Here is a 13,986-nt window from a genome sequence, read left to right on the forward strand (position 1 = left end):
TCTGATTACAGTTGATGTAAAGCTTGCACTTTGCCAGACAGCATTTGCACTTGTTACATAAGTAAATAAATGGTCATTTTTCTCAGTCTCTCTTGGAGAGGCAACTGCATGACCAAGAGAAGAACATGGATCTTAGTCCACAAATAGGTATGATTATACCTGATATATAGGGACACTGAAGTTCAGAAATATCAAGGGACTTTTTCCAGAGCCAGGATGCAAGTCTCAGAGAAAAAAACCTTTAAGTGAGATAGTGGTAATGAAGGATAGTCCAAAGAAAGGCAGGCAGAGACAAGAGGTCCCCACCCTAAAAGGAAACCACCCTTAAAAAGACTTTACACCACCCTGGAAGGAGCCCTCCACCCTTTCCCACGTGAACAACTACCTGATAGGTTCATGAGTGAGTGGACAAAACCTGATCGATTGGGTGACAGGCACACGGAGGGTTAATCAGATTAAAACAGCCCACACCAAAGAGTACATAAAAACCTCTAGATTTAAACGCCAAACTGGCAACCCCTCGGGTCCCCTCCCTCTTCGGGAGCTTTGTGCTATTGCCCAATAAACTGTGCTTTACTCTCTCTCAATAAACCTTGCTTTGCCGCCCACCACTCTTCGTCTGGTCTACCTCTTCATTCTTCAAAGCGGTGTGACCAAGAACCACGGGCACCGAAGGAAAAGAAATCCTGCGACGGTATTTTTGAAAGTTCTTTGTCAGCGACAAAGTCTGAAACAGTATTCTTGTGAACCGTAGGCATTTACTAAGCAGCTACCCTGCCCCAGAGGCCATGTAGGACCCTGTAGGTTGAAGATATCCCACCTTGAAGGAGTTTCCAGCATAGGGGACACAAGTGTACTGAAGAAGTATGTACAGGACACAGTAGGGTATGAAGAAGGGAGTGGTCACTTGTAGAAAGGTGAAAGCAGAGGGTTTTCCCCAGGAAGAGACACATGAGCTGACTCACAAAGCTAGGTAACTAGAGGTTCATCAGAAAAACAGGACTGGGGGGAAAGAAGGTCAAGGCAAAGGCAGAGTAAAGGCTGGGGAACAACATGATCAGACTTAGGTTTTCACATTCTTGGGGGCAGCTGCCAGGAGAAGGGATTGAAAGCAGGATACTCTCCATTCTAACAGGCCAGGCAACAGATGATGACCGCTGGACTAAGGCAGTGAAGTCATGAAAGCAAAGAGGCAGAGGTGATATAAGAGGTGTTAAAGAGGTAGAGTTAACTGAATTTGGTCATTCTTCAAGCTTGGAGGAGAGAGAAAGACAGAGGTCTAAGCTGGCAACCTGGTTTCCAATTTGAGTACTAGGGGAACTCTGGTGTCATTCACTGGGAAGGGAAACCCAAGAGGGGAAGGTAATAATATAGTGGGCTTGATGACGTCCTCTCAGCTACTTTTTTTGGGTCTGAGTCATTACAGATGACTTCACCTTTTGATTCAGGGAAGTTTTCTTTCATTCACCTTCCTTGTGTCTTAGCTAACAATTAACTGCAAGAGGGGAAACAAAACATCCCAGCTCTGCTTTTCAAATGATTACCCTGCAGTAAAACATAAAGGCCATGTGGACTTCAAGTGAAAGACACAGGTGCGTGCTCTAAGCACAGTGCCCATGCAATTTGTCTTTGGGTTTGTGTCAGAACCTAATAAGCACCTGCTATATTTTTATAGCTGGGTAGTAGGACTTAATAGGACCTTGCTGAAATGATAATTATACTGCGTATGAGCCCAGACTGTAGGTGTGGATAATGGAAGCCTGCAGTAAGGCATGGACTCCAGTAGCTCAAGGACATCTGCATGTAGGATGAAATGTCTCTTTCAAACAGCCTGTGGGCATTTTAGGTCTGGGTCCTCATGGTGTCTCCCCTAACCTCTTCTGAAGGCAGGGGCATCCCTTCTAGAGGAACATAACACCACAGAGAGTGTGACCAGGCCAGTGGTCAGTGTCTTTGGTGAATACATCTCTTAGTCAAGCACAGACCTTGAGAAGGGGAGCTTGGGCTGGATTCTAGGCTGCACTGGTCCCCTCACATGCTTTCTCCTGCTTGGTACAACTGCAAACACTATTATCCAGGACCTCAGATAATAGCTCTTAACTGCCTCATAGCCCCCAACCCTCAGAAGGACCCCGTCATGAGAACTTACTATTGGAGACCTTAGAATCTCTTATAACAAAGCACAGTGGAAAGTGTGTCGAATATCCTCTATGTGCTAGGCACTTGAAGAAACAAAAGAACAAGTCTCCATTAGTAGCAATACTAGATAGGATCCAAAACACATCCCCAGGAAGGGATGGAAGCAGGAAAGCCAAATACCACGTGATCATGGAAAAATTAAATTTTTTAATAGCAAGAAAAGTGAGGTTAAGCTTTTATTCCTGGTTTTCATTCAGATCTTAATGTCACAGATTAAAATCTGAGTTGCCTGTTTTCCAGCTAGAGGAAAAGGCCCTCAATATTTAAAACCAGAATGTGGATTTGTGTCAAGAAGTATGCTGTGGAACCAGATTCCATCAGGAGATCCTAAATTGTGTTTTCCCTTTGTTTAGCGCCCCAGGCCATCCTCGGTTGAAAGTCCTTCTACAGAACAGAACAGAGGATACGAATATATGTTTGAGGAATCCGTTTTTGAATAGGGACTGAATAACATTAAGAACCCATTCTCTGTTGAGTCACTTTACAGGCTTTAGGACCCACCATGGGAGACAAGATGAAGAAAGACTCTCCTCCAAGACATCGTGTTCTGACATGTTCAAGCTTGAACCTTCCTGTATTATTATTTATCCAGAAACAAGCAAATATAGTCCCACACTATAATTTGCCAAGTAACCACAGACGGCACAAAGCAGGATTTCTCAACCTCAACGCTATGGAGATTTGGGGCTGGATAATTCTTTCTGCGGGCCTGGGGGAGGAGGCAGTCTACATTGTAGAAAGTTTAGCAGCATCCCTGACCTCTACCCATTACATGGTAGTAGGATATTTCCCCCCTCTGTTATCACAACAAAAAATGTTCTCTAGTATTGCCAAATCACCCCTGGTTGAGAAACACTGACTTGGAGTAGCACTACCTCTCAAATCCAAGTTCAGCCAGATACAGAGTCAGCTGAGCATCTGAAGGGCAACAAGGTACTACTGCCTACTGTTGTAATGACAAGGACTTAGGGCAAGTGAGTTGAAACTCTCTCACTGGCTCAGGCCCTATAAATTTAAGATACTGAGTAAATAGTTTACTACAAATGCGAGAAGTGATTTGGTCTGTCATCCCTGTTCAACCTTAAGCTCTTGGTGATTCTTTTTTACCAGACAGAAAAATTTTAAAATAATTATAGTATCATTATTATACTATATCTGTACATCAGTAGTCTTTCCGTAGCAGTGACAGAAACTCAATTCAAGGTGGCTTAAGTAAAGAGAGAGAGAGAAAGTATTTATTAGGATATGAAACAGAAAATCCAGGGGTAGAAGTGGCTCTAATTACACCCAGATCGAGGTATTCAAAGAGTGACACTAGGAATATTTCAGTTCTACTTTTTGGTCATATTTCCTCTATGTTGGCCTTGTTTTCAAGGTGCTTTCCTAAGATGGTGACAGAGATGGCCACTGAGACTCCAGGATGATGTCTTAGAAACTCCAGTGAAAAGAGAAGGTCTCTTTTCCAAGTGTTTCAGCCAAAGTTCCAAGGTTAAGTCTCATTGACCTGATTTGAAATAAATGCCTATACCATCTGATCACATGCAAAAGCTAAATTTTTGTAGCCAATCATTGTAGCCAAAGAAATGGATCACTCCAGATTACTTCCCAGGCTTGTCAGCACATACTGTAATAGGGAGCCTCTAAGATGGTCTTCATTGATTCCTGCCACCTGATTTTCATGCCCTTGTGTATTCTGTTCTTTTTTTTCTAATTTAAATTCAATTAATTAACATATACTGTATTACCAGTTTCAGAGGTAGAGTTCAGTGATCACCAGGTGTGTACAATACCCAGTGTTCATCACATCACATGCCCTCCTTAATGCCCATCATCCAGTTACCCACCACCCACCCCCCTCCCCTCCAGCAACCCTCAGTTTGTTTCCTATGATTAAGAGTCTCTTATGGTTTGTCTCCCTCTCTCATTTCATCTTGTTTTATTTTTATGTGTATTCTGTTCTTGAGTGTAGAGTAGAAATGAGTGTAGAGTAGAAATGAGTTTTAATTTCTAATTAAAATTTCTAATGAACAGAATATAGCCAAAAGTGATGGGATATCACTTCTGAGATTCTGTTACAACAACACTTGCTCACCCTGCCATATTACAAATTGTCCTATGGAGAGGCCTTTAAGGCAAGAAAGTGATGGTTCTATCCAAGAGCCAGCAAGAACTAAAGTCCTGCCAATAGTCATCTGAGTGAGCTCAGAAGTACATCTCTCTGAGTCAAGCCTTGAGATTGATTCCAGCCCTGACTGACACCCTGACTGCAGTCTTATGAGAGATCTTGGGGTAAAGGCACAGAAAAGCTGCTCCCAGATTCCTGATGCAAAGAAGCTATGAGATAGTATTTGTTGTTTTAAGCCAATACACTTTGGGGCTATTTGTTATACAGCAATAGATAACTAATACAATGCACCCCACACCCCCCCCCACATACATGCACCCCCAGGGATATAATAGGGGACCTCTTCACCAAATACCATGGCTTGAGATTGGGGGAGGCAAAGCCCAAAGGCATGCTGGTGTTCAAAAACTCATACTCATTATAACATCCAATTCAGGTTGTTTGAACTGAAAAAACATATAAGTTTCCAAAAAAAATAAGGAAAATACTCTCTGACACTCTCCTCATAGGGGAAAAAAACTATAACTTTCATATGACTGCATCAGGAATGGATTTATACTGACCTGGCTTGCAAGAGACTTTGCAAAGCCACACATCCTGAGGGTGATGGCTAAGAGCACTGTGTTGACAGCATTCACCCTGGAAATGGAAACTGCTAGACACCAAATTTGAGCAGAACTTTTCTGTTCCTTTAGGCCTGCCTGCTCTGGGTTTTTAGTTTCCACTATTACATAAGCCCTGATGTATTCCTTGTTGACAGTGACAGTTTATTTTCTCTTCCTATTAAACAGGAAATTGAACAGCTAAGAAGAAGCTGAAATATCAGTGAGTCTTGGCCATGCTATTATGAATTTGTAGTTCAATTTTGAAATAGTGGCATTGAGGTCTTGACTGAAATTTTTCTTCCAAAGTGTCCCTGAAGCACTAAGATAAGGTAGCTGGAGGCTCTGAATTACTTCAGGTGCTCTAGAACATGTGATATGTAGGAGGGATTTCCCCTTGTTTTCTCATTTCTATGTTCTTGCTTACCTTGTCTGGGTCATGGTAAATACCCTGGGAGAAATAAAGCCTCCACCAAGCATTTGATCACCAGAAAGAGCAGAAGGTAAGTACTGAAGAGACTGTGACTTGCTGACAATAACCCACTGGAGGCCAAGTCTGTCCACATTGCGCATGATGATAAGTCACAAAGTGGAGAGAATTTAGGAAGTGACTTGAGTACCAGGTACTTGAGTACCAGAATTCACCAGTAGTACTTGTGAGTACTATTACTTAGGACCATTTGCACCATATTATTTTATGCAGCCTCTACACAGTGTGGTATTTGATACTCTAAAGCATGCAGTCGATTGATTTATTTCCAGGGTAGTTAGATCTAGTAAAATGCTGAGTTACACTGATAGATTTAGTCAGTGTGTATTTTTAGAGTAATAGTGGCTCAGTGGGTTATCAGATATCCGTGATCCTTCCATCAACATTGAGATCTTTCCTTTACATTTCTTTATAATGAACTGAACACACTTTTAAAGATCTGCTTACTCAAAAAAAAAAAAAAAATCCTATTGTGTTTCAGATGCTGAAGGCATAGGGAAGAAAGACACATCATCAAACAAGATCTTTTTTAAACCCAAAGGTTCCACCCAAGGACCAGGTTGGAAAGATCCTTATTTGTCTTTTACTGTATAGTTCTCCAAAACAAAGAAAAAAAGGAGGGGGAGCTTTAAAAGCATTTAAAAAAAAAAAGTTTCTTTTTTTTTTTTTTAATTTGCATTGATCCACATTTCCTGAGACCATCAGAATCTCACTAATGGCAACAGGACAGTATTTCTTTGACTCCAACCCACTCACATATTTTGGGGGGTCCAGCTCCTTCAAAATTCTCCCAGCTGATTGAGGCAGCTCCTGGTTGTATTCAGTGACTGTGAGAATGGAGAGGAGTTGGCTATGAATAGAGAGCACCATTCCTTCCTACAAGTTCTTGTAGCTGCATGTGGAACCTGCTGACTCCTTCTCTCCTGCTTTGGAGACTGCTGCCTCTGGCTGCCAGATCTAGGATGCTCCCACCTGCCCTGTTTCAGAAACATGCTGGTCCCTGTGTCCTGTGCTCTGCCCGTGTCCTCACTGAAGTACGGCAGTGCTGGGCACTGCGTTCTGCTTTCAAGCTCCGACAGAGATAAGTAGAGGGGTTCTTGGATCTTTTAATTTTATTACTTCATCTCCCTGGGACTCTGTCACATGTTCTGGGGGATTCGGAAAAAGAGCAAATCCCAAAAGTTCTAAACTGAGCTCTCTCCTGATGCTGGCCTTTCCTCCTTGAGCCAAGTTTCTGTAAAGGACTCCCTCTGCCCTCAAGGGTGAGTCTTGCCATCTAGACTGTCTGAAAACCTTGGATACATAGTTTAGTCTCTCAAGCTTAGACACTCCCCAGTTCTTACAGAAGGAGAGAATCACTGTAGATATGAGTCAAGTGAGACTGAGCACATGTGAGAAACATAATTCAGTGTGTCTGGGGAGATCCAAGGCAATTTTCTTGTGTTTATGGGCACTATTGATCCTAATGAAAGAAAACTCAAGAAACAATTAGCATTGACTATGGAGTGTAAACAAACTAATTAAAGAATTTCATACGTATTTTTCTCTGCTTTCAAACATGACCTAACTTTAAAACATTGCAGTTTGTCATGAAGAATCAGACTCTGAAATCAAACCACCACTTAGAAGCTAAGTTAAATTCACCATGTCACTTAATCTCTCAGAGTCTGTTTCCTCATTTGTAAAATGGGGATAACATCACCGTTATCCACTGAATTGTTGTTAGCATTAAGTAAGCTCGTGAATGTAAGCAGAGCACAGTACCTGGCACTGAGTAAGCACCCAGCCAAGTGTTTGTCGATTATAGGTATGGCTGTGTGTGTACATCAATATTTCTTTATACTATAATACAGATGTTCAAAAGCATTTTCAAAGCCCCTCTAGACAATGGTCAAAGTATTTATGGAAAGGCTAGCTGCTATTTTAGAAAACTGGCCTCAAATCTTGATTAAGAGTGACATTTCTAATTTTTTCCTGCTACTGTGTAAATAGCACAAAAGTCTCACAAATAAATAGCATCATTTTGTATAAACAGATTCCTAGCTTTCTCTGCAGTGGAGGGCAGCTTCTCACAAATTCTTTTGAGAATGCTCTGGCTTGTCCCAGAATCAACCCATGCTGAGTTTACTATTCAGACCAGATTATTACCAGGCAGTTGGAGCAGTCAAATTCCCACAGCCAATTTTCTATAAAAATCCCAAGTAATTGAAATGGGAGGAAGGTACCCAGTAAAAGTCAGGGTGAATAATTTAGCACAGTAGCTGTCTGCAGCCTCTGAAGCAACATATTCAAGGCATTTTATTAGAGAGTTGATGAAGCCACTGTTGTCTCCAGAGCATCCTGGCTTCCACCCACCCATTTCATCAAGAACAAGGAGAGTAGCAAAATGAGTAGCTGGGGGATGTAGGATTAACCCTTCTCTGATACCTGGAGTGATCCTGTGAATGCCAAATATGAATAGTGACATTGTATGTGACATCTTTCTAAAGGTCAGTGTTGAGAAACATGACTAGCCACAGGGGTCACTAAACAAGGGTGCTGTGTCCCCTCTCAGCTCTATAGATCCCTTCAAAGGGGAGACCCACCTGCTAGTAATAGGGATAAGCTGGTTGCTGTTTTAGAAAACTGGCCTCAAGTCTCTATTGAGTGACATTTCTAATTCTTTACTGCCCCTATGTAAGTAGAACAAAATTCTGAGAAATAAATGCCTTCTATCTGTAAGCAGGACTAGTCAGGAGTTGGGGATACAAATGGCAGAAACCCAACTCAATTTAGATTGAGTAAAATGGGAATTTGTTGACTAATACTGCAGATAAGAAAGCAAAGTTACTCACAGGATTGAATGAAGCTCTAGATTAGAATGGAGTTAGCTGGATCTAACACCTGGAAATCAGTGACCCAGGTGAGAGTCTCCATGTCTCAAGAGCCTTACAGTCAGAGTGGTAGAAGTGGACATCCAATACCAGAAAAGGGTATTTGGAAGAGTAATGTGATAGGTAATCAAACCAAAATGAGAGGTTCTGGAAGTTTTGTGAGCTATTCCAATTACCTGTGAATTCATAACAATCATTTAAAGAGTTCAATGGTATAAACCCTATGTCCAACTGTTACAGGTTGAATTGTGTCTCCTACTCCTCCACCAAATTCATATGTTGAAGCTTCAACTCCCTCTACTCTCCTCAATTCTTAGTTGAGACCTTTGTAATAAAAGATTAACAAGAGAAAAAACAAAGAAGTTTATTAACATGTATATGTCATGTATACATGTGAGATACCCCAGGAAAAATTAGTAACTCTCCAAGGTGGTCCAGAACTCCAGCTTAAATTCCATCTTCAGCTAAAGACAAAAGAAAGAAAGGTGTGGGAGGAGGCCAGTTATGAGGAGATTACCAGGAAAAGCAAGGTAAACCTTTGTTTCCACCAAATTAAGTTTTGTTACACCAAATTAAGTAGGTACCTTCTCCATCAATAAAATTCTCTTGTGATTTACAGTCATTCTTCTCTTCCTTGTACAAAGAGGGAGACACACTTACAAATGGAAATTTCTTTTCTAAGAGCAAATGTGCCTTGCAAAGGGGTAACTTCTACTCTATTTTCAGGACTTCTACTATGTCTGCTGTTTCTCAAAACAATCAGCTCAAGGGTTACCTGGGTGGCTCAATTCGTTGGGCGTCAGACACTTGATTTTTGACTCAGATCATGATCTCACAGTTGTGAGATTTAGCCCCATGTTGGACTCTGTGCTCAGTGCAGAATCTTCTTAAGATTGTCTCCCTCTGCCCTCCCCCCACCCACTCATAGGCTTTCTCTCTCTCTCTCTCAGGGAAAAAAAAAAAGTTGAAAAATAAAAAACCAACCAGTTCAAAATAATCCTTACGCCAAAGAGGCATATTTTGGGTACCCTGTTATCCTTCAATATTTATTCCTCTGGCTCTTTTCCTGTGAAGTCATCTCTGGCTGACCATGTCCTTCAGTCGAAGATTACATATTCTCTCAAGATAGTCCCCTCCTACATGACTCTCTCCTTCTCTCAAAGTCTCAGACCTAGGGACAGTCACAGCTCTGCTGACACCAGCCCTGGGCCACTGCACTATCTCTTCTGCTTCTTCTATGCCCACATGTCTGCAAATAGGCACTCCGTAAATAAACCCTTTCCAAGTCATTCCAATTTGAGTATGACATCTGCTTCCCCAACTGATAGAGCTCTCTATAAAATAGAGGTGGAAAAAACTGAAGGGCAAAGCCTCATTCTCCCCTCCACCTGAAAAAAGGACCATGGATAGTGTTCAAAGTACATCGGGCTCTAATACACAAAGTCCATGTCAGATGAGAGATTTTTTAACGTGCCATCTGCTATCAGAAATCCGTTGCCTAAATGTTTATTTCCTTTGGGGACCTTCTTTCATCTTTGTTTTCTAATTACACCTTAGAATCTTTATGTCCACAGTATTGGGGTCAGCTTATTGATTGAAACCTCTTTGTGTCTGATAAATTTGACTATTCGATATTTTCACCTGTGCCATGGTCAGCACTGTGCCATGGTTTTGGTTTTGGTTCTGGTTTTTTCAGAGTTCAATATCTAAAAAGTGAAAAAAGCTCTATTCCATGGTGTGGATTTTATCTCCTGGGGAATCAATACAAGGTGGAAACGTTTGAGGTTTCCTTTCCTTTTGCCAATGACCTCAACCTCTTCTCTCATTTCACCAGTTTTGAATTTAATCATTCTCTACTCCAAAGGCAAACTGCCCATTTATGTAATGTCTACTATTTACCAAACATTGCACATTATTTTCATTCTCAAATTAACCCTCTGAGGCAGATCTAAGCATCCCCTTTGTATAACCAAGAAGACAGGTCCAGGAAGGTGATCTGTCCAACATGACACAACCAGTAAGTGAAGGATGGGAAGGCACCAGCTCTAAGGGACCCCAAAGAGTGTGATCCATGCCACCTGGGCTTCTGCTGCTGCCTGCTCACTTCTCCTGCTAAATACCTTCACCTGCATCTAGAACACTCAACAGGGAAGGCTGTTCCCACCATGATCCTCCAGACTTAGACCTCATCTCCAGCATTTCCTCCATGGCTGGCTACCCAACAGGGGTATATGGCTATTGACAGATTAGTAAACAGAGATATGAATAAATGCTTTCCAGAATTTCATGCAGAGATATAATCATCTCATTTTGGGGTGTTTCTGTCTCCTAAGCTAGTACTTCTGTTTCTTGAGGTTGAAACCATATTTCCTTTTCCTTTGGCATTCCCCCACTCAATCCTCCCTACAGTCTGTTTCAGTGCTCTGTACACGGGACAGTCTCTCAACAGATGCCACTGACTAACTGGGAGAATTAAAAAACTAGCAATTTGGAAAACTTTTGCTTCGGAAGGGGAAGGGCACCATTCCCACCCTGCTTTTTAAAGAAAAAAATTATTCTGGAGAAAAATAAAAACTGTAATTTCCCTTCTTATTTCCTAAGGAACTAAATAGGAGATGTAAGAAGTACTAGTGAATAGATTTATTTCCATTCAGTGCTCTGTTCTGTTCTGCTGTGCCTTTATGAATTTTAAAGAGAAGGAACTCTTTAGGTTAGGAATTCATATGTTGCAAGGCTCTAGGCTAGAGCCTCCAGGAAGGAGAGGCTTGTGGCCTCTTGGTAAAGTAACAGAGTCAGAGCCCTGCTTGTGTATTTTGCCTTAGCACTGACCCTCTTCGAAGGTGGCTTTGGTGGGGTTGTTTGTTTGGGGTTGTTTAAATCTCAAAATTAAGAGAGCTCCTTCATATCTAAGGAGGTGGGGGCCAAGGCAATTGAGCTAAATCTGAGACTCAAATAAAAATCAACTTAATGTGTTTTAAGGGACCCAGGAGAGACTTCCTACCCCCATACATCTCCCATTGGCTTGCTCCAGAACATAGAAAGAAACCTCACATTTACCCCATCTTCACTTAGGCAGTGAGAGCCTGGCTAAAATACAAAAGTATTATCTAGGAAGATGCAATACTATTTTGCCTTTATTCTAAGACGCACATTTTACCCACATTTTAATGTTTCTGAATCGGGAGGCCTTTTTACAATCAATGTAACTTTTTAATGTACTATTGCTTCCTTATTGCCCCTGAACAACTGTTAAGTTCATTTGTATTAAATAGATAAGAACCCCCGGGGAAACTTGTTAAAAATCTAGACACGTGAGCCCCATAAGAGCAGGTGCCAGTTCAGGAGGTCTGGACTATGGTAAGGAATTTGCATTTGCAGCAAGCACCCTTGCTTGGGGTGATTCCAAGCCCCAAGTCAGTATTTTCCTGGGTTCAGGGAATAGGGTCTTTACAGAGCTTAGTAGTGTGAGTCTGTGAGGTGTATCTTATGGAGGCTGCTCAGGTCACAGTCACTGGATCTGCATTTCAGAACCAGACACTGGGGAGAGAGCCAATCTTGGGTCCTGCATTCTCAGAATTCAATTATGCTGTGCCATTTTTTTCTGAAATGCTGGTACTTTGACATTTAAACTCCGTCTTTCAAAATCCTTTCACTTTCAACCATTTCATAGATACTTATGTAAATGAGGTAAATTTCAGCCCTCCAGAAACTCACACCCTAGTGAGTGGTTGTTGCAAATTGACCTGAGCCAGATTACTCAATGCTGAAATGGGAGCCACTGAGGAATTGTTAAATCGGGAGCGTTAGCTACTCTCTTCTACAAACGTGTTACCTGGTTATGGTAAAAGCAAGCCACCAGTCAAATTCTGCTGCATCTACAGACATTAACTAAATATTTATTAGTAAAAAGGAGGGAAAAAAGTGGTTCATACAGCCTTGCACACCAGTTTCTCACAAGAAATTGCCAGGATTCCAGAGGCAAGATTCTGTCCCCAGTATAGTAGCATGAGGCAACCAGAATTTTCCAAAGTTCATTCTATTCATGCAGGAGTGGAGGGTTTCTAAATTATTTAACTAATCCACTTATCTTGAATAGCTCTATATTTACCAAAAGATCCCATTTCTAACCTTCACCATGTTAATCAAATGCCACTAATTTCACCAATAAAAATTCTCACATCAACTATGCAAATTGGCAAAGCACATTTGGTTAGAGCCCAAACTAGGTGGCACACACATAATGTGGCATTTCTGAATATATTCAGAAGCATTTAAAAATAAATAACAGATCTCTCTTAAGACTGCATCAGACTCACATACACATTGTGACATCTTCGACGTCCTGCTCAAGAGTTTGCTCTTTACTTGGTGGGTATCTAGAAGTGAGACAACGGTCCTCTACCTGTTCCAATTTTTGTTCAGAACATGGATCACCACACTGTGGGAACTACGTATGATGAGGGAGACAAAGTCCAAGCTGAGACCCCACTACCCTCCTGCCCCTCACTCCCAGGTGGGATATGTGTGACATTCCCCTAAAACTAAGGGGAGGGAAAAACAAATGGTTAACTAATAGAGATCACAGTCCTGCAAGACATGAGTCTCCATCAGTTTACAAATGTCTTTGTGATTTATAAGAAAAAAGCATTCCTATGGGTCTCTGGAAGTTAGGCTATTGATAGACCCATAGACTCAATTTCCTGGAGCCCTAACACCACCCTTCCCTCCATAGTGATGTGAGAAACAAAGGTAAAAGGAAATGCAGGTGAAAGTAAGTTTCCTTATAACCTGCAGCCCATTGACAAATACTTGAGGCAAGCAGAGTACCACATTCCTCCCGGAAGCGCCCAATTATCTTAGTGTTAATGCCTTACCAGAAGGAAAAAGAAGCCTAGCTGGACAAAAGTAAGGCCTCCGGTGTCCTAAGGGTCTTCTTTAACATATCGAAGTCTTTTTGGACACCTCCCTTTTTCCTCACCTACCCCAACTCCTAAGTATATAATCAGTCACCCCTCACAACCCTGATGCAGCAGCTTTTTCTGCCCAGGGGTCCTGTCCCCATGCTTTAATAAAATCACCTTTTTGCACAGAGACATCTCAATAATTCTTTCACGGCCATCAGCTCCGGACCTCACCAACATTCCCAAACTACACCACATACATCCAACAAGCCTCAGGCTCCTTCCCAAACCTTTCTAACTGGAGTCCCAGGGCCCTAAGCATCCATTCTATCCACACAGTTTTCTCCATAAAAATCAAAGTAGAAAGACCATGGTCCCTAGAGTCCTTTACTGGTTGGGTGACTTGGACGAGTTTCTTCATCTCTGATCTTTAGTGTCGTCACCTACAAAAGGAGGGTAATTATTCCTCCTCCTTAGGATTGTTGCAAAGATCAAGACTGTCTGGTGCAGAGGAGAGGCTCCACCAATTTTATTTTTAGTATTTGTGTCTTTTAAATCTTTGTCATTACTTGTTCTTGTTTATGAATTCTAAGGAAGAATAAGATCTATATTGCACGAGCAGTACTTTATTTCACTGTCGCTAGAGATTACCAATCACTGACCTTGGCCTTAAATCTTACTCCTAAACCTTTTTTTTTAAATTTAAATTCAATTAATTAACATATAATGTATTGTTGGTTTCAGAGGTAAGAGGTCAGTGATTCGTCAGTTTATATAACACCCAAGCTCATTACAG

The sequence above is a fragment of the Ursus maritimus genome, unplaced genomic scaffold, assembly GCF_017311325.1.
Source record: "Ursus maritimus isolate PB19 unplaced genomic scaffold, ASM1731132v1 scaffold_15, whole genome shotgun sequence".
In the NCBI taxonomy this organism is placed as follows: Eukaryota; Metazoa; Chordata; class Mammalia; order Carnivora; family Ursidae; genus Ursus; species Ursus maritimus.